This window comes from Pelmatolapia mariae, linkage group LG17 (genome assembly GCF_036321145.2).
Source record: "Pelmatolapia mariae isolate MD_Pm_ZW linkage group LG17, Pm_UMD_F_2, whole genome shotgun sequence".
Taxonomy (NCBI): domain Eukaryota; kingdom Metazoa; phylum Chordata; class Actinopteri; order Cichliformes; family Cichlidae; genus Pelmatolapia; species Pelmatolapia mariae.
The window spans coordinates 23,174,712-23,195,538 of NC_086242.1; the positions used below are offsets into that span (position 1 = coordinate 23,174,712).

At 40.5% G+C, this 20,827-nt stretch overlaps 1 pseudogene; it reads left to right on the plus strand.

The window, feature by feature from the left end:
• Positions 1–5,456: 5,456 nt before the first annotated feature.
• On the plus strand, positions 5,457–19,532 carry LOC134615960 (NACHT, LRR and PYD domains-containing protein 3-like; annotated as a pseudogene).
• The last annotated feature ends 1,295 nt before the right edge of the window (positions 19,533–20,827 follow it).

Genomic DNA, 20,827 nt, shown 5'->3' on the forward strand with positions numbered 1-20,827 from the left:
TTTCGGACCAAAATTCCCTGAACCAGCAGCAAGTAAGATCAAAATTACACTTCATCTTTGAAAAACATCGTTAAGTATTCCCACTTTTTCTTTTACTTCAAAAATTTCTATTTTCTGCATTTTTCACTTGCTTATTGTGCTTTCATGCTTGTTCTGCACCAGTCTACCATTGTGTTCAGTGTTGTCAGACGCTGTTATTTTTTTAAATGACCTCCAAGAAAGAAAGCCTCATTTCTGCTGTTCAGTACTGAAGCAATTTAAACTTCTGCCAAATTGCAAAACGCTTTGCTATGTCTCTAATAAAACCTCTGTAACTTTGCTCTGCTTCACTTCAGCAGCATCAGGTAATGTTCATATGCTGATTCATTGTTTTCTTCAGTTTTTTTAACTACTGAGGAATATTTTTAAGGTGATTATCTGCTATAAAAAGCCAGAACAGGAAAATCTCCTTCATCTTTTTCTGTTTTGTCCTTTGCTACTTTGACACTAAATGCATCTGCCGTGATACTTACACCTTTGATGAAGTCTCACAAGTGTCAGCTTTGTTTTTATACATACAGTATCTCACAAAAGTGAGTACACCCCTCACATTTGTGTAAATATTTTATTATATCTTTTCACGGGACAACACTGAAGATATGACACATAGATACAATGTAAAGTAGTCAGTGTACAGCTTGTATAACAGTGTAAATTTGCTGTCACCTCAAAATAACTCAACACACAGCCATTAACGTCTAAACCCCTGGCAACAAAAGTACACCCCTAGGTGAAAATGTCCAAACTGTGCCCAAAGTGTCAATATTTTGTGTGGCAACCATTATTTTCCAACACTGCCTCATCTCTGTTGGGCATGGAGTTCACTAGAGCTTCACAGGGTGCCACTGCAATCCTCTTCCACTCCTCCATAATGACATAATGGAGCTGGTAGATGTTAGAGACCTTGGGCTCCTCCACCTTCCATTTGAGTATGCTCCACAGATGCTGGGGCATCCTCAAATAGGGTTTAAGCCTGGAGACATGCTTGACCAGTCAAGTACCTTTACCCTCAGTTTATTTAGCAAGGCACTGGTCTTTTTGGAGGTGTGTTTGGAGTTGGAAGGGAGAAGTTAGAAGAGTGGAACAGGGGTTCCCCACAGAGACCCTCTTTTACCCAGCCACCAGGAACTGTTTCATCCACTGGACCAGATCTCAACTCATCTCTCTCTTTAACCAGGTTCACCAGACTGAGAGATTCCACCTCTCTCTGTGCATTTGTGTGGCTTCACACCTGCCTGAATGCATCACTTCATAGTATACGTCCCACACTCGCCGTGTGAGCATGAAAGGTCCTTGCCACTTGGCGAGTAACTTTGCTGGAACACAGAAATATTATGAGTCCTCCCGGTGTAAATTGTCTAAGTCTTGCCCCCAGTTGTACAACTGATGCTTATGGAACTGGAGTAAATTTTTCCCTGACACCTGACCCAGCATGTGTAGTTTTGCTCTCAAGTCCAGTGGATAGTGAATCTCATGTTTACTCATGCTTGGACCTTCCTTACAGTTGGATTTAATTAGCTTTAACACCCCCCAGCGCAGTTCAAAGGGACAAAATCCTGTGGAGGTCTTGGGGCACATTCTGGGCAGGATGCACACCACCAGCACATCACTCAGGACTCACTCACCCCCTCCGTCCTGGCTCTCAGCTTCTTCTTCTTCTTCTTGGTTGGCAACCAATGTTAAGGAGCATTACCGCCCCCTGGCTCACAGCTCAGTGGACATTTAGATGAGAAAATATATATTTGACACATTTAAGGAAAATACTGATAATATAAAATAAAAATAAATAAAATAAATGTTCCTTTTAGAAATTTTTTTGCTCTTTTTTGCTCTATAAAATAGTTTTTTTCTTTTACAATCACTCATCTTAGCAGTAGGATATACATGAAAAGAGAAACAAATTAAGTCTGAGTGAAAATGTACATTTTTTGCACTCTCTGGTCAACTGACTCAGTGACTCAAAAAACCCGATTCACTTTGGTGAGTGACTCATTAAAACTCGATTCAGTAAAAAGAATCGAATTTACCATCACTACGTCACAGCCAGGCGACGAAGGCTGTCCCAATTCGTCGACTACTTCAAATGCAGTCGACAAATGCGTCCTTCATTTCCCCGAATTTGAAGGATGGGTCGGGTGTGTCCTTCGTGGCCCACCTTATCCCAGAATTCATAGTGCGGCCCAGCCAAATTTCAGCTGCCAACAATGGTGGCCGCTACTAAGTTTTAAAATTACTCTTATTACTATTTCTGGGTCACAAAATAAACTTTTAACACATTTTCAGAGAAAGTAGCTGTGTAAACTTCAAATATCTGCTTGGTTTATCAAGACATCGCATATTTGCAAAAGTGCGCCGACGTTTTCAGAGACGTCTGTTACCCACCCGCTCGATAGCTAGCCGGGGGGTTCAATGGTCACTCGAGCCGGCGAGAGCAGCGGACTCCCGGCTTCATCGTTTTCAGACCCCACTGTCTTTTGCTACTCAGGTTAAACATGATATATAAGTCACTCAGATAACTTAAAAATGTAATTGTTTGGCTTTTTTCGGTGTTTTATTTGTTCTGGAGTAAATCGGTTTGGCTGAGATCAAAGTTATTAGATTATTAGATTAAATAAAACTTTATTAATCCATCGGGTGGGTTCCTCCGGAATTTTCACACAGCTGAATAAACGTCAAACAGAAAATGATTAAACAGAAGTGTGAGACAGTCGGATTTACGGCAGTGTCCTGTTATATTTTAGACAGCAAGGAGCAGACGGCTGAGTTTATTAAACTCCACCGACACAGCGGTGAAGCAAATCTGAAGGCTAGACCGTCCCATTTCACAGCCTCGCACTTCCGGCCTTCTCGGACTTCGAAGGACCCGGCCCACATAGACCGCGAAGGCCGGGTCCTCCAAAGGATGCAGCCTACTTTTGGGACACAGCTTAAGTTTCCCTCTGACATCTCCCCTCCTGCTTCACCTGTAACAGTTGTGTAATACCCCAATTAATTTTCTCATTCACAAAAGTTGTTGTCAAAGCTCATTGGGTATCAAATTAATATGTGGAAGTTTACATTTTTACAAACGCTGAAATCCCAGTTAGACATTTGTTTGCTATTTTTTGTAGTTGAAAGTGAGAGCTTTTACAGTCATTCAGTCATCATTTATAAGGATGGAAACAGCGATTACATCACATATTATCAGCACAGAATCGAATCTTGTCTCCATCATTGTAACCAGGAGACTTTGTGGATAGTAATGTAGCTTTCGCCAGTCAGTTCCCCTTAAGCTTTACTGCATTTCACTGTTTACATCACATTGATACGTATAAAAATTTAGGCACAAAACACACTGACAAATGATGGATCATTGATCACACTGTGAATGCAAATCCTTACAATCCCTTATTTAAAATGGCTATTCCTTTCAAAACTATATGGAAATATCTAAAATCTACCTAACCAGCATATAGACAGTTCTATAAAAATTGAGACATTTTCAAACTTACCCATTTATTAAAGACTTGGAAAGCTGCGCTGCATTTTTTTCACATCCATGTGAAACAGTTTCCTTGGCTGAACTCTACGAGACTACTAACAGTAACTCGGTAAAACATCTCCCCTGTGGCTGTAAAAGACCCTCCAGCGAAGACTGATATTAGATCAAATTATAGATGTTAGATTGGGGAAAATTAAAGAATTCAAATAAAAATCAAAGATTCATTTAGAATTTTAGAATTCAAAACCTCATTTTCTAATCCTAAAATTTAAAAATGAGGTTTTTATAACCCATCAGTACATTAGATGTTCACTTCCATTTCATTTAATTCAATTAGCATTAAATGTTTCTTTATTTTATTTGATCAACTGACTTGAGGGTGGAGCTGTCTGATCTGTTTTTCCAGGTTTCCATCTTCATTTGAATTTAATTGAATAATTTGATTTAAATGTCAAACATAAACTGGGGGGAAAGTTGAGTAAATGGTTATGACTGAAAGTATAAAAACCTTTGATTATATATATTTTAAAATAAACTTTATGTCTATGGTGACAATGATAAAATGGACCAAGCTGATTAAATGACTCTTTGCTCTCCTCCTGCTATTTAAGATAAACGACACAGTTTGCACTGACATGCATTCATATTCCTTGCTCTACTGGATTAAAAAGCAGGCCCTGCTCTGAATCATGGTAAACATTCTCCATTGATGATGGTTCACGCTGTTCCTTGTTGATTGGTTTCTGCATGAACTGGTAATGTCAGACTTGTTAATGGGGATTTTAATTGTGTCCTATATGAGTACAGTATTCAGAAAGATTCTGATTACTGTCTAAGACACCTGGAATGAGGTCATGCAACTTTCTGTGACTGGAGAGAGGAGGGGCTACTCTTCTCAGGTGCGGAGGAAGCATAAAGTGAATTCAGACTCCATTTTACAGTCACAGAGCAGAAGGAGGAAAACAAGGTGAGTGTTAATGTGCATGTAAGTATCGTCAGAATAATCAGAAAAGTTCGTTTTTGGCTGGAAAAAGTAACATGACTGTTTCTGACAGGTTGGAACAAAAACTCCAAAAGTTGTTTTGGCACATTTTGATACCCGAGTTTGTGACGTCATACAAAACAATATATGGTGGCAGAAAGTAAGTGTTTGGTTGATAGTCAGTCAAACATTTTTCTTGTGCTGAATTAACAGGTTCTCTATGGACTGAATTTCTGAGATGGAGGGTCTTTTATTACATGCAGTTGTACAGTTGTCCCTCGCCCTCACTTTTAGTTTCGCTGTTTCGCAGATTTATTTATTTATTTATTTTTGCGCAATTTTGCATGTTGGTTTTTTTGTTTTGTTTTTGTTTTTACGGCGCATTGTGTTCTGCGCCCTGATTGGCTGTACACCAGTGTCAATCAATCTCGTGCCTTGTCTGCTGTACAGTACAAGATGCGTTCAGCTTGTCAAATTTACACAAATCTTCGATCGCTAGCAGTGTGACTCTGAAGTGCTGTACTGTATTTTTGTAGGTTTTCTCCCCGACAAACAAAACAGTGTCGACGAAACGTTTTGCACCGTCAAAGGCAACTTGCCTTTGGTTTAATTCTGTAATACTGGCCTTTATTTCTACGAAGTTTTTTTTTTTAACTTTGAGGGTGTTTAAACAAGAGAGAAATGTAAAAATGTTCATGTCTGTCTGAGAAAAGTGTATAAAGTGTGTGGTGAGGGGATTTTAAAGCCTTAAAACATCTATAATAATTGTAAAAAAGTTGGCTACTTCGCGGATTTTACCTATCGCGTTTTATTTTTGGAACGTAACTCCCGCATAAACGAGGGACCACTGCATTTCCTGTTCTGCCAGTTTGGCTCTTGCATTAACGTCATTGTCATGATTCTTGTTTTGCTCTCACAGTCAGTTTGCTGGTTTCGTTCTCAGGCTGACTGAAGATGAGTGGTTTGGGGTCAGAGGAGGACCGAGCCGAGTCTCCAAGATCAAACTGTCTGTCTCTGAAGAGAGATCACTCCAGGGATTATCCTCCAGTCTCTGGTCATGAACCTGGACCATCAAGGACAAAGTAAGAGACCGTTTCTGTTGTAAAATGAACTAAAGTTGATTTTGGTTGTTGCAGTTATTTGATAATGTTTCAAAATTGTTTTTGAGCAAGTGGATGAGCAAGTGAATTGTGCTGAAAATGCAGGTAAGACATATTGACCAATCAGTTCTGCAGAAAGTAGCATGACCATTCTTGTAAGATACCTCTGACCTCAGTATGCAGTCAGCAGGAGAGTTTGAATGTATCTAATGTCTTTGTGTTTCCCTGATGAATTCCAGTGATAAATATAGATTCTTAGGTGCAACTTTATTTCTCAACTTCATGTTGTCTAAGAGTAGGTTCATGCCACTTTTATTGCTCTACAAGATTTAATATCTAAATCTAAAACAGGACATATATTTGTCCTTGTGAAGTACAAATATATGTTCCATGTCTGTTTTATGTAATAATAATAACAATACATTTTATTTATTGGTGCCTTTAAAGATCCTTAACATTAGTGAAGTAAAATAAAAAACATATAGACAATAAAATAAAGTAAACACATAAAATCACAAAGGTAAAACTAAACAAGGTAACAATAAACTAAAAGTTATAAAGTTAGTTACTAAAGTTATAATTTAGTAACTAAGGGTTCTGAATAGATGGGTTTCCTGCTGTGTTCCCATGTGGTTCCACTTCCCTCGTCTTCCTTGAGCATATATAACATTCCCTGATTAATGTCAATAAAAAATCTAGATTCCTAGACGAGCTGTTGGCTGAAAATAAGTTTATGGCAATTTTATTGCACTATAAGCATTAGTATCTGATCCTAAAACAGGACTTGTATTTGTACTTGTGGACTTCAATTTTCAATTCTGTTTTTATATTTAGTCCTTAAATTTGTGGCCCAATAAACATAACAGAATTCAAAACTGTATTATTGAAATGCAAGTATTAATTTAATATAGTGAAAATTCCAGAGGGGCAGCACGGTGGCACGGTGGTTAGCACTGTTGCCGCACAGCAAGAAGGTCCTGAGTTCAATTCCAACATCAGGCCGGGGTCTTTCTGTGTGGAGTTTGCATGTTCTCCCCGTGTTTGCGTGGGTTCCCTCCGGGTACTCCGGCTTCCTCCCACCGTCCAAAGACATGCAGCTTGTGGGAATAGGTTAATTGGATAATCCAAATTGCCACTAGGTGTGAATGTGTGAGTGAATGTGAGTGTGAGTCTGTCCCTGTGTGTTGGCCCTGCGACAGACTGGCAACCTGTCCAGGGTGTACCCCGCCTCTCGCCCTATGACAGCTGGGATAGGCTCCAGCGCCCCCCGCGACCCTGAAAAAGATAAGCGGAAGCGAATGGATGGATGGATGGATGGAAAATTCCAGAGCTTCAGCCCTGTAAATCAGTTGAAAAAAGAAGCAGCTCAGTGCCAAACAACGGAAAGATGTACAAGTTAATTTGGGGTTTTATTTTATGTTTGTGTTTCCAGAGGTCAGCAGCACCGACACAGAGTAGAGTCTCCAGGATCCAGCTGTCCATCTGTGGAGAGTGACCATTCCAGAAATTATCCTCCAGTCTTCAGTCAGGAACTTGGACCCTCAGACACAAAGTAAGACATTGTTGTAAAATTACTGTAAAATTTAAAAGTTTTGAGACGTGATTTAAAAGTAGAAAGAGAGTTTGTAGTCCAGAGATCTGCTGAAAGTGCATTCCAAAGTCTTGGGGCAAAACAAGTAAAAGCTCTGAGTCCCATGGTAGTCAGGCGAGCAGATAGAAGCTGAAGAAAAGCTGAGTGTACAAGAGGGTGAGTATGTACAAGGAAAAGATCAGATGAATATGAAGGAGCAAGGCTATGAATGTAAGACGCAAGATCTAAAATTGATACATAGGTGAACTGTTTAAGTATAGGTGTTATATGTTGTATTATTGTAGTGTATTTACCTTATATGTATATTTACCTTAATATAAAGCACATTGGGGCAACTGTTGTTTTGATGTGGCGCTGTGTAAATAAAACTGAATTGAATTGAAAATGTTCAGTGGATCCAGTTCAGGATATGATATGTGCAGCTGAATTCTGAACTAACTGCAGTTTTTCAAGAGCTTAATGAGGTAGACCACAGACAAGAGAACTGCAATAATCTAAATGAGATGTGACAAGAGGTGCTATTAGCGGTACTCTTTGGAGTAAGTGAAAGACAAAGATGATTAATATTACAAAGATGAAAATAAGCAGATCAAGTGATATGATTTATGTTAGTTATCAATAGTTAACGAAAAACCCTTGGATTTAGACAGTTGAGATTTAGTGACCTTGAGGATAAATTCAGTTTTACTACCATTAAGTTTAAGAAATTTATGAGTAAACCAAACTTTGATTTCATGTAAACAATCAGAAATGGATGTGGGTGGGAATAATAATGGAATAATCTATCTTTATGAAGAATAAAGATATTGAAGAATCCAGAATCAGCTGCAAGCAAAAGATATTTAGTAATTTTTATTACAAATGATCAAATGAATGAATTAATATTAATATTAAGCATCATAAAGGCTACAGCTGAAAGGATAAACACTAAAAATGGATTATGCATGTTTAAATATTAATTTAATTTTGTGTTTAATGCTGCTGGTTAACCCAGCTCAGAGAGGGAAGCAGCTCAGTGTCCAAGAACAGGAACAACGTGTGGACAAGAATAATGTGTGATTTATTCTGTCTTTGTGTTTCTAGAGGTCAGCAGCACAGACACAGAGTAGAGTCTCCAGGATCCAGTAGTCTGTCTGTGAAGAGTGACCATTCCAGAAATTATCCTCCAGTCTTCAGTCAAGAACTTGGACCCTCAGACACAAAGTAAGGATTTTTTCCAGATTAGAGATCAATAGGTATCAAATCGCCACCTAAGGATGAAACATTTGATAGAAAGCAGTGTCACCAGTCCTTTAAGATACTGTTGACCCCTAAGCCAGGGAACAGAGTTTAGTCTTGAGTTTAGTTGTTTTTATGTGTCTGAGTTTATTTGTATTTCTGGTTCACATTTTCTTGTCTCTGTCTGATCCCTGTGTCTCCTGTGAGAGTTTGTCATGTCCTCTTTGAATGTTTCCTCAGTCATGTCTCTGTTTATTCCATCTCATGTTTGCTTTCCTATGTGTGTATCGCTCCATCTGTTTCTGCATGTCTCGTTCCCATGTCTGTTTCTCCCCCAGTCCCAGTGTCAAACTTGTGTGTGTTAGTCTGCATCTCAATGTGTTTCCTGTTTAATTTTAACAGTCTCTCTGAGACTGTTAAGACATTGTTGTAAAATTACTGTAAAATTTATCCTCAAAATCATCTTTTGCTGAAGATGATTTTACTTGTCCCTTGTCCTTTGACAAGGGACACCCTGAAGTCCTTTGATGTGACTTCAGGGTGTTTGAGGGTCTCATAAATTAATTGTGATGAACAATTGCAGAAGATTATGTTCCAGATTACTGTCATTGCGCAGTATCTGGAGTTGTGTTTCTGGACTTCAGGTCAGAAAGATCAGAAATAAAAAAATGTGAAGGAGAGAAACTTTTAAGTGCCCAGAAACACCTCAAAAAGTTGATTCTGTTCATCTGGACGTAACATTTTCAGTGGGAAAAACATTTCATCACTCATGTTAAAATGGTAAGGTTAGGTACCCTCCTCAACTCAGAGATGGTCTTTCCCTTTTCACGTAAATGGCCTCCTTGACTCCCCGCTCACACCAGCGTTCCTCCCTGTCCAGGATGTGTACCTCCTTATTATTGAAGAGTGTCCACTGACACTAGGTGTAAATAGACTGTGGAGTCCTGGCCTGACGAGCAGGGCCGGCTCTAGACAGGCATTTATGAGGGGTCAGACAGAAATGTAAAGGGGGTAAATGGTGGCAACAGAGGCAGGAAAGGGGTGGTCAGGCCTCTACCCTAAAACCTGACCAACTTAACTCTTAGTGTCACTGAGGCATGCGAACCCCCTGACCATTTTAAGGTGGCAATCCCTCAAAGCCACAGAGACGCTGTGTTTACACGCTGGTGCGTCTCAACTGTTTTTGCTTAGGCAGCAGTTGCCCTTCTTTCCTGGATTGCCCGGAGCTTACTTTAGGCACCTTCCCAGCTTTGACAAATTTCCAGCTGGGATAACCACATTTACTCAGGGCTTTCTTGATATAATGATTTTCTGCTTCCACATAAGCTTTTAAATCTCCCCCATTACTGATGGAAATTTTAAGTCTTAGAAGGCTGTCATCCACATACCTGAAACAATGACTTGCTAGTGTTCCAGGGTAGGATAGCAAAGTCCTCTTTTCCACTTCTTCCATTTGAACGTTGACCACAATGGGTGAAACTGGGGAACCCATGGCACACCCATGTTTCTGCCTGTAGTACTGGCCCTTGTATGTGAAATAGGTAGACTTAAGACACAGTCCCAAGAGCAAACACATGTGGTCAGTGCTGAGAGTAATCCTGTTTCTGAGGATCACTCTCAGCAACAGGACCACTCAAGAGGGGGCCTAAGGGTACATCTTTCGCCATCTTAAAATGCTGTGATTGCAGCCATTCCCTATCTCCCTGTGAATGGTACTCCTCGCCATTGATCAATGGTCACTGGTAATGACAATTTGCATATTTATGATCAAGGAACTGACCTCACAGCCCATTGTTCATTCAGTGGGTGTGCAAAGGTACTTATAAGGTTGGGGAAACCCGAAGTCAGTTGAGACTAAAGAAGTCACTTGGATGAGTGACGAAACATTTCTCCCACTGAAAACACTACATCCAGATGAACAGAATCAACGTTTTGGGACTATATTACTTTGTTTGTGTGGGACCCAATCCTTGGGGTGGACCAATTTTTGACAGAGCATGTTTTGGGGTTTTTAAAAGCCACATAGACCTAGTGTTTAGAAAATAATGTGTCTCAACTATTCCAATACTCCTGACATTTACAGGATCACTAAGGGTTTTTGCTTAGGCAGCAGTTGTCCTTCACAAACATATCAAATAAATATAGATTTTTCTCACAGCTATCGCTATGTATGTATTTCTGATATACGTATTTCTAATATTACTGTGTTTATGAGGTCAATTTTATTTCCTTAATGCTCACAGAGAGAAGAGTCATGTTCATGTGGACGAGAAGCTGTTAAGCTGTGTTTTATGTCAGAACGTCCTGAAAGACCCCGTCTCTACCAGCTGTGGACACTGGTTCTGCAGACAGTGCATCACCTCTTACTGGGACCAGTCTGCTTCATCAGAAGACTCCTCCTGTCCCCAGTGTGGAAAAAGATCCAGAACTAAAGCTGGACTGCAGACAGTCATTCAGAGCAGCTGTCTACAAAGTAAGAATGAAAATCTGTCTGTTGATAGACTCGTTTCTTTTAAAACGTTTTCTTTCACTTAAGTTTAATTGTTTTCCTTTCTTTCAGAAGATGTTGATCTGCAGGAGGTTTTAGATGAACATAAAATTAGTTTGAGGCGGAGGTGTGAACATGTGCTTGAAGGAACTTATGAAACGGGAAGTAGCATCCTCCTCAACAGGATCTACACTGAGCTCTACATCACAGAGGGACAGCGTGAAGAGGTTCATATACAACATGAGGTGACACAGCTGGAGACAGCTTCCAAGATAAAAACCCTCCATGACACACCAATTAGGTGCCATGACATCTTTAAAGCCTTACCTAACCATCAGAGACCAATTAGAGTGGTTCTGACAAATGGTGTCGCTGGTGTTGGAAAAACCTTCTCAGTACAGAAGTTCACTCTGGACTGGGCAGAGGGTTTGGAAAACCAAGACATCAGTGTGGTGATTCTGCTTTCATTCAGGGAGCTGAACCTGATCAGAGATGAGCAGTACAGTCTTCTAGAGCTGCTCCATGTTTTCCATCCAACATTACAGAAGGTCACAGCAGAGAAGCTCGCTGTCTGTAAACTTTTGTTCATCTTTGATGGCCTGGATGAAAGCAGACTTTCATTGGATTTCACCAACCGGAAGCTTGTGTCTGATATCACACAGAAGTCATCAGTCAGTTTCCTGCTGACAAACCTCATAGAGGGGAATCTGCTTCCCTCTGCTCTCATCTGGATAACTTCCCGACCTGCAGCAGCCAATCAGATCCCTCCTGCATATATTAACAGGATGACAGAAGTACGAGGCTTCACTGACGCCCAGAAGGAGGAGTACTTCAGGAGGAGATTCAGTGATGAAGAGCTGTCCAGCAGAATCATCTCCCACATGAAGACATCCAGGAGCCTCCACATCATGTGTAGAATCCCAGTCTTCTGCTGGATCACTGCTACGGTTCTGGAGCACATGTTGACTACAGAGCAGAGAGGAGAGCTGCCCAAGACCCTGACTGACATGTACTCACACTTCCTGCTTGTCCTGATAAAAAAGAAGCAGCACAAGTACCAAAAGGAACATGAGACAAGTCCACAGGAGCTGACAGCAGCTGACAGGGAAGTTCTTCTGAAGCTGGGGAGGCTGGCCTTTGAACATCTGGAGAAAGGAAACATCATGTTCCACCAAGAAGACCTGGAGCAGTGTGGTCTCGATGTCACAGAGGCCTTAGTGTACTCAGGAGTTTGTACAGAGATCTTCAAAAGAGAGTGTGTGATCTTCCAGAAACCAGTCTTTTGCTTTGTTCATCTGAGCATTCAGGAGTTTCTTGCTGCAGTCTACATGTTCCACTGTTACAGTAACAGCAAGGAAGAGGTGCTGGATGACCTCCTTGGAAAGGACATCTCATCTCTAGATGTGTTTCTCAGCAAAGTCATGGAGAAATCTCTCCAAAGTAAGAATGGCCACCTGGATCTGTTTGTTCGCTTCCTTCATGGCCTCTGTCTGGAGTCCAACCAGAAACTCTTAGGAGGCCTGCTGGGTCAGACAGAGATCTGCCCAGAAATGATCCAACGAGTCATTAATATCTTGAAGCAGATGACATCTAGCAATGTCTCTCCTGACAGAAGCATTAACATCTTCCACTGTTTGATAGAAATGAATGACCTCTCAGTATATCAGGAGATACAAGAGTTCCTGGAGTCAGAAAACAGATCAGAAAGGAAACTCTCTGAGATCCAGTGTTCAGCTCTAGCCTACATGCTGCAGATGTCAGAGGAAGTTCTGGATGAGTTGGACCTGAAGAAGTACAACACATCAGCAGAGGGACGGCGGAGACTGATTCCAGCTGTGAGGAATTGCAGAAAAGTTCGGTGAGTCCAGATATGATTATCCTATCTTCCTTCGCTTATCCAGGGCCGGCTCACATGGGCAGCAGCCTAAGCAGAGAAGCTCAGACTTCCCTCTCCCTGGCCACCTCCTCCAGCTTATCCATGGGAATACCAAAGTATGCCCAGGAGATTTCCAGAGATATTATCTTTCCAGCATGTTCTGGAGAGCGCCTCCTCACCCAGGAGGCATCCTTGTCAGATATCCGAATTACTTTACTTGGTTCCTTTCAATGAGGTGGAGTAGTGGCTCTCTTCTGAACCCAGCCACCCTTCAGTGAAACCTCATTTCCGCTGCTTCTAGCCGTAATTTCATTCTTTCGGTCACTACCCAAAGTTTGTGATGATAGGTGAGGGTAGGGACGTACAGTACTGTGCAAACATTTTAGGCAGGTGAGAAAAAATGCTGTAAACAAATAATGCTTTCAAAAATGGAAGTGTTAATCATTTATTTTCATCAATCAACAAAATGCAGTGAATGAACAAAAGAGAAATCTAAATCAAATCAACATTTGGTGTGACCAGCCTTTGCCTTCAAAACAGCATCAATATTTCTAGGTACACTTGCACACAGTTTTCAACGGACCTCGGCTGGTAGGTTGTTCCAAACATCTTGGAGAACTAACCACAGATCTTCTGTGGATGTTGGCTTCCTCACATCCTTCTGTCTCTTCATGTAATCCCAGACACACTCGATGACGTTGAGATCAGGGCGCCGTGGGGCCATACCATCATTTTCAGTACTTCTTGTTCTTCTTTACGCTGAAGATGGTTTTTAATGACTTTGGCTGTATGTTTGGGGTTGTTGTCCTGCTGCAAAATACATTTGGGGCCAATAAACAATCATTTATATTTCTGAAAGCATTTGTTTACAGCATTTTTCAAACCTGCCTAAAACTTTTGCACAGTACTGTATATCGACCTGTAAATTGGGAGCATCACTTTTATGCTTCGCTCTCTATTCACCATGACGGACTGGTACAGCGTCCACATCACCGCAGCCACAGCACCAATCTGTCTTTCAATCCATCTCACCTCTCCCCCCACTTGTGAACAAGACCCTGAGATACTTAAACTCCTCTACTTGGGGCAGGAACTTGTCCCTGACCCAGAGTGGGGACTCCACCCTTTTCCAGCTGAGGACCATAGCCTCAGACTTGGAGCCACTTAACTACACCTAGAAATTCTGTCCATAAAAATTATGAAGAGAATCGGTGAAGCCAGCAGTGCTCTACCCACACTATACACAGTGCAGGTAGAGCACTTCACCAAGCTTCTCTCACACCCTCACACCATTCAGACTCAGTGTCCCCAGTCTCCCTTTTTCCAGCATCCTCCCCCACCACCTGATCCAAATTACCACCAGGTGGTGATCAGTTGACAGCTTGGCACCTCTCTTCACCCGAGTGTCCAGAACATACGGCCTCAGATTTGATGATACAATTACAAAATCAATCATCAACTTGCGACCTGTGGCCTAGGGCAGCGTTCCCCAACCTTTTTTGCGCCACGGACCGTTTTATGCCCGACAATATTTTCACGGACCGGCCTTTAAGGTGTCGCGGATAAATACAACAAAATAAAACTAGTACCGGTACCGAAAAAAGAAGATTTATTCATAACACACGTGAAAAGACCCAGGAAAACTGTGTTAACGATAAAAACGATAACAAAATAACGCTGAAAACCGATAAAAACCTTGAAAACCATACATTTCACACCCAAGCCTCAACTCTCGCGGCCCGGTACCAAACGACTCACGGACCGGTACCGGTCCGAGGCCCGGGGGTTGGGGACCGCTGGCCTAGGGTGTCCTGGTGCCGCCTTATACACTTATTTTCGAACATGGTGTTTGTTATGGGCAAACTGTAATTTGTACGGAAGTCCAGTAACAGAACACTGTTGGGGTTCAGATCTGGCGAGACTTTCCTCCCAATTATGCCCCTCCACGTCTCACTATCATTGTCCACATGGACGATTGAAGTCTTCCAGTAAGATGACTCTGTCATCTGTCATGACTCTGTCATCTTACTGGGAGACTTCAATGCTCCACTCCCAGTAAGATGGCTTTCTCATCTGTCATAGTACAAATGTTCAAACAATGGAACAAGCACGTAAGACTATTATAGATAAGTAGCTAAGTATGTACTTCTAGATAAGTAATGAATAATTTCAAAGTACAACACCAATTGAGTCTGAAAGGGAAATTTCCATCAGGAAATCAAGCAACAGGGAAGAAATTGCAACTTATACAGCACCTTACAAAATAAATATCAGAAAGTGTTTCACAACAAAAATTCTAAGAAATTAAAACAAGAAATCACCTAAAACCAAGTTTAGAAAAGCCAGTTTTGGCTGTTTTTTGAAAGAGACTACCGAGTCATAGGATCTAGCTGAGAGGGAGAAAGTTCCCGAGTCTGACGATCACTGTTGCAAAAGCTTTGTGTTCTTTAGTTTTCAATCTTGTATGCTGCACAGCAAGCAGGCCCTAATCACATGACCCTGAAGATGTATGGATGTAAAAATTTTCAGAAGTACATTAGTACTTGTCCATGCAGAGCTCTAAAAGACAAAACCAGAAGTTTAAAGTGGACTCTGGAGTTGATGGCGACCCAGTGTAACTGAATTAGCAACACAAGCCTCACAGTTATTCAAGCTTCTTGGCCTCCTACAATAGCTTGAAAACTACCGTAATTAGAGGCAAGGATTTTTTTACTGTCCATTGTAGAGTTTAAACCTTGATAGTCTATACATGACAGCAGTGTCTTGGCTTTCTTATGAACATTATAAAAATAGCCCCTGATGGTGAGGAAGACGTGAATGATTCCTGGTGCTAACAGCTATCTGATATATTTTTCCAAAGCCTCTCTTTCAGGCCCACCCAACTGCAGGGCCAGAAGGAGAGGCAAAAGAAAAGGAGTGAACAAAAGCTGCAATGCTGGCAACATAAAGCCCCACACTGGTCCAGCTACCCACTACATGGCTGGGCTACTGCTCTGACTCTGGATAAATAGGCAGTATGCACATGACAGAACACCCTAATCGAACTTTACCAATTTTCCACCACTGACTTAAGGAATAACACTGAATTTTCTTACTTCAACATTTAGCCCAAACCTTTATTTTATTTTATTAGTCACGTTATTATCAGAGTGGGTATTTTGCAGGAGCAGATAGAGGGTTAAGGCTAGGTTTGGGAAAATGGGAGAAGAAGGTGGAGAAATAGAAAATGAAAAGGGACAGTAAGAGAGAGAGAAAAGAAGGGGGTGAGGGACAAAAGTCTAGGGTGAAGCACACAGACATGCCGGGACTCCAACTGTTGCATCTGTAATGAAACACACTCCTTGTGCACCAAATTCTTGTTTTTTAAAGTCATTAAAGATTTATGCTGTGCAATCATTCCACTCTGGAATCATTAAAAGCCCAACATTGCCATGATATTAATGTCCAAATGAGAGTATGTAAACTTGTGACCACAGTGGTATCTGCTGTCACAGACTTTCTGGCTGTTCACATCATGGACTCCCAGAGGGTCATAGTGAAATCATGGCCTCAGCTCTGAAGTCCAGTCCTTCCCATGTGAGAGAGCTGCACCTGATTAAAAACAACAACATGCAGGATTCAGAAATGAAACAGCTCTGTGCTGGCCTGGAGAGTTCAAACTGTAAACTGGAGACACTAAGGTCAGTAACACTCAGATTGTTATTGCTATAGATATGTCAGTAGTGAAATATGAAGTAATCCCCTTATAATCTGACTGCAGTATTATAAGATGGAGGCTAGGGACACACGGCTCAAGTTTTTTCCAGTTCCAATACAATACCTTTGGTCTGTGTGTCCAGGTCTTTAATTTCAATGCAGGATATTCAGTACTGGATGAGTAATGTTAATTCAGTACTTATAATGCATTGATGCATTAAAATGATTAAAAATAAGATAGTGGCATCTAAAAGATGATTTTTTGTACCTACTCCATGACAAAATATGAGCAAAAATTTGGCAACTATTGTTGATTCTATTGCCCAGTGTCAAAATTGAAACTGTTGTTTTTTCAGACTACACACTCTAACTCTAATATTCACACACTTTGTAGTGTTTATCGGAATATGAATGTGAAATTGGGATTCACTATCTTGCCCAAGGATATTTTTGCATGCAGACTTGGGCAAGTAGAGATCAAACCACAAACTTTTTAATTAGTAGACAGCCTGTTCTACTTACTGAGCTACAGCCAACAACCTAACTTTCTTAGATCCTCATGCCATTCCTGTAATTTATGATATGACGAACACTTTATGGTTCAAAATGTAAAAACTTAGGTCAGCAGCAAGCTATTGATCAGTGTTAACATGAATAGGTGTTGAATCTTGTGCTGAACAGAAGGCTGATGTGATGATGATCCACAATAGTAGAGGCTCATTAATCAGCTGCACGTGTCAAATCTGAACACATCTAATTGAATTATCAGTTATTATTTTATTTACACGTTTTAATCTTTACTCAGATTAGTGCGGTGCGGATTGTCGGCAATCAGCTGTGCTGCTCTTGTTTCTGCTCTGAAGTCCAATCCCTCCCATCTGAAACATCTGGACTTGAGTAGAAATAATCTACAGGATTCAGAAGTAAAACTGCTGTGTGGTTTTCTGGAGAGTCCAGACTGTAGAGTGGAGACCCTGAAGTCAGTCCATTGTCTGTTACTACTTGAATATTATACTTTATTCATATACACTGATCAGGTATAACATTATGATCACTGACAGGTTAAGGGAATAACACTGATAATCTCTTCAAAGTGGGTGGGTTATATTACTGCAGTGGTAACTATGGATCCGTGGTCCAAGGAAGAAACACTAATGATCAAGCGACAGGGTCATCAGGCGCTAAGGCTCATTGATCCACACAAAGCAAATGGTTTGAGGAGCACAACAATGAACTTGAGGTGTTGGTTTGGCCTCCAAATTCCCCAAATCTGTGGGATGTGCGGACAAACAAGTCTGATCCACGGATGCCCCACCTCACAGCGTACAGCACTTAAAGCAGGGGTGTCAAACATAAGGCCTGGGGGCTAGAATCAGCCTGGCAAAAACTAATGTGACCTACTGGATAGCTTTGGAAAATTTGAACACTTAAGATCAAAGTGGCCTGTATGTGGCCCATGATGTAAATTAGTTTGACATCCCTGACTTAAAAGATCTTTTGCTAACATTTTGGTGTTAGATACCATAGCACACCTTTGAGTGGAGTCCATGCCTTGAACAGTCCTGGGCTGTTTTGGCAGCAAAAAAACGGGGACTAGCGTGAGAAAATTAGGTAGAAAGTGATAATGCTATGCCTGATCGGTCTACATTAATTTAAAAAAAAGTTTTCTTTTGATAATATTTTCTTTTTGTCTTTTTTTGTCTTTTTCTGAATTTAGGATGTCCAAAAGATGTTAAATTGTTTATTTTTGGGTTGTGTTTTTTTTTTTTTTTTTTTGGGGTAATTTTAATGGAGAAGTATTTCTTTTGATTTGCCCTTTAACACTTAACAATGTCACACTATTAAGCTTCAGTAAGTAGTAAGTGCTTAACTCATCATTTATAAAGCATTAGTTCTCCTTAGGATGTATTTTATAAACACATATATAAATGTTTATTCTTGATTAATGAACTTATATATAATATGTTCATGGTATCATAAGTGATTAACAAAGTATTTAGATGCACACACACACACACACACACACACACATTTCGGTTTTCTAAAAACCTATGTTTGCAGCTGAGAATAAGTATTTCTATGTTCTGTATCTCTTTGTGCTTTGTCTGTGTCATTTTCCTGTCGTGGAGATAGCTTAGACTTGTTTGAGTCTTAAAGTACTTTAATTTTCATTTTTAAATTCTTTTCTAAAGAGAGAGCACATTATTCCTATATTGGCTTCTCTTCATTTACTCCCTGTTAAATCTAAATTTAAAATCCTTCTCATGACATACAAGGGCTAGAATAAACAGACTCCATCATATCTTAATGACCCTATATTACCATATCACCACATTAGAGCACTCTAATGGGGTGTGTGTGTGTGTGTGTGTGTGTGTGTACTTTGTTAATCACTTATTGAGACGTTCTAAATGATAACACCAACACATTATATATAAGCTTATTAATCAAAAGTAAACATTTATATCTGTATTTATAAATGACATACTAAGGAGAAGTAATGCTTTAAAACTGAATTAGGCACTTGCTAATGCCTTACTAATATTTAATAGTGTTTGACTTCACAAAACTGTTTAAACATTGATATTGATTCTTCAGAACACAGACACACAGAAAGAAACATGGAGTTTCTTCTTTTATTCTTTATGCAGCTTGAGTAACTGCAGTTTGTCGGAAATCAGCTGTGCTGCTTTGGTCTCTGCTCTGAAGTCCAACTCATCCCATCTGAAACATCTGGACTTAAGGGAAAACAACCTGGAGGATTCAGCCATGAAAGAGCTGTCTGATCTTGTGAAGAGTCCACACTCCAGACTGGAGGATCTGAGGTAGGTAGAGGTTTCGGTCCATTTGCTTTCAGCAGTACCGTTTCAATTCAAGGTTGCTTTCTTTGAAGGACCCAGTCTATGTAAGCTGGGTGCTTCAAACACCGCAACCACTGTGAAAGCCAGAAGTGAGCAGCTATTAAATGATGATTTAGCCTATAAAGTGCTGCTCAGGTTCCCTTTCAACCATGACACTAGCCACTAGAAGCATTTTGTACTTCATTGTCATACAGAAATGACAGCATAATCTTAATTTTATTTAATTTGACTTACCTATGAAACATCTCAGTAAAAGTATGTGGTGTATCAGAGGCTGATTCTCCTTCGCCCAAACATGCCATATCATAACTGCCTTAAGTCAAATAGAAAAAACGTTAAAACAGGCTGATTTTTGCTACATGGGTCTAACAGGACAGAGAAGATACAAACATATAGCATCCTTATAAAACAGAGGTCACTAACAGGCGGACCGCGGTCCAGATCCAGACCCACAAGGTGTCCCATACAGGCCAGGACCTACAGCCAAAACAGAAGTTTATGATTAAACACCTGGTGGGGTGAAAAATGGAAAAAATGGAACGTGAAAAAAAGAACAATGGGTGAATACTTGACCTCTCCAGATGCCATTTGTTGATCTCTAAGGCGATGTGGACCCAAAAGGGCAGTTTGTAAGAACTGACCCTTCTATTTTTCCACTGAGACAAGTTTCTCAGGTATAAGGAAAGTAGCCCTGTGCATCTTTACCAAGTTTGGCTCCACAGTCAAAAGCTAGACAGTTAACTCCACAGAGAACATAATCACAACCACAGCTGCACTGGCCATCGGGAATACCAGGCCTTTGCCCAGTGGGTCGATGGTGATTTTTACTTTTTATGTTTGTTTGTTTGTTTTTGTAACTTATAAACAATCAAAGGTGGCGGATTGGCCAACTGGTCATGATAGACTCTGGGCTGGACTAATTACAATACATCCATATTGAGGTGAAAAGGAATGCGATTTGTCCCGTACTAGTACCGCTAGAATGAAAAAAAGACGCAAAGCTGGAGTTATTCTGTGTTTTTGCTGCACAGCTGCCTCTTCTTCTCTCATTCTCTCTCCCTCCCTCTCCTGTTGCTACTTCAATCATGAAACTGATCAATGATCAGCTGATCGGCTTTTCTGACGCAAGTCCTGTCTCTCTTGTTTGATTATCGCCCACTTGGTGCCAGAAAGAGGAAACCAGTGGATGTCGCGCTAAACAACAGCAGCATATTTAAGCTTGATAAGCTGTTGTTAGAATTTATTTAATATTAATTTCTAGTATCAGCTGATATCTGGTATCTGGTGAGAGGGAAACATGAAGGTGAAACCAGGACATGTCCTTAAGTGGTCATCTGATGTAAGCTGTATAGAAGTCATACATATTTACTAGGGGTGCAACGATACACAAAATTCACGGTTCGGTTCGGTTCGATACTTTGGTGTCACGGTTCAATATTTTTTCGATACAAAAAAAATCTTCATGCCTTTTTAATTTGTCATTTATTAAAATTAT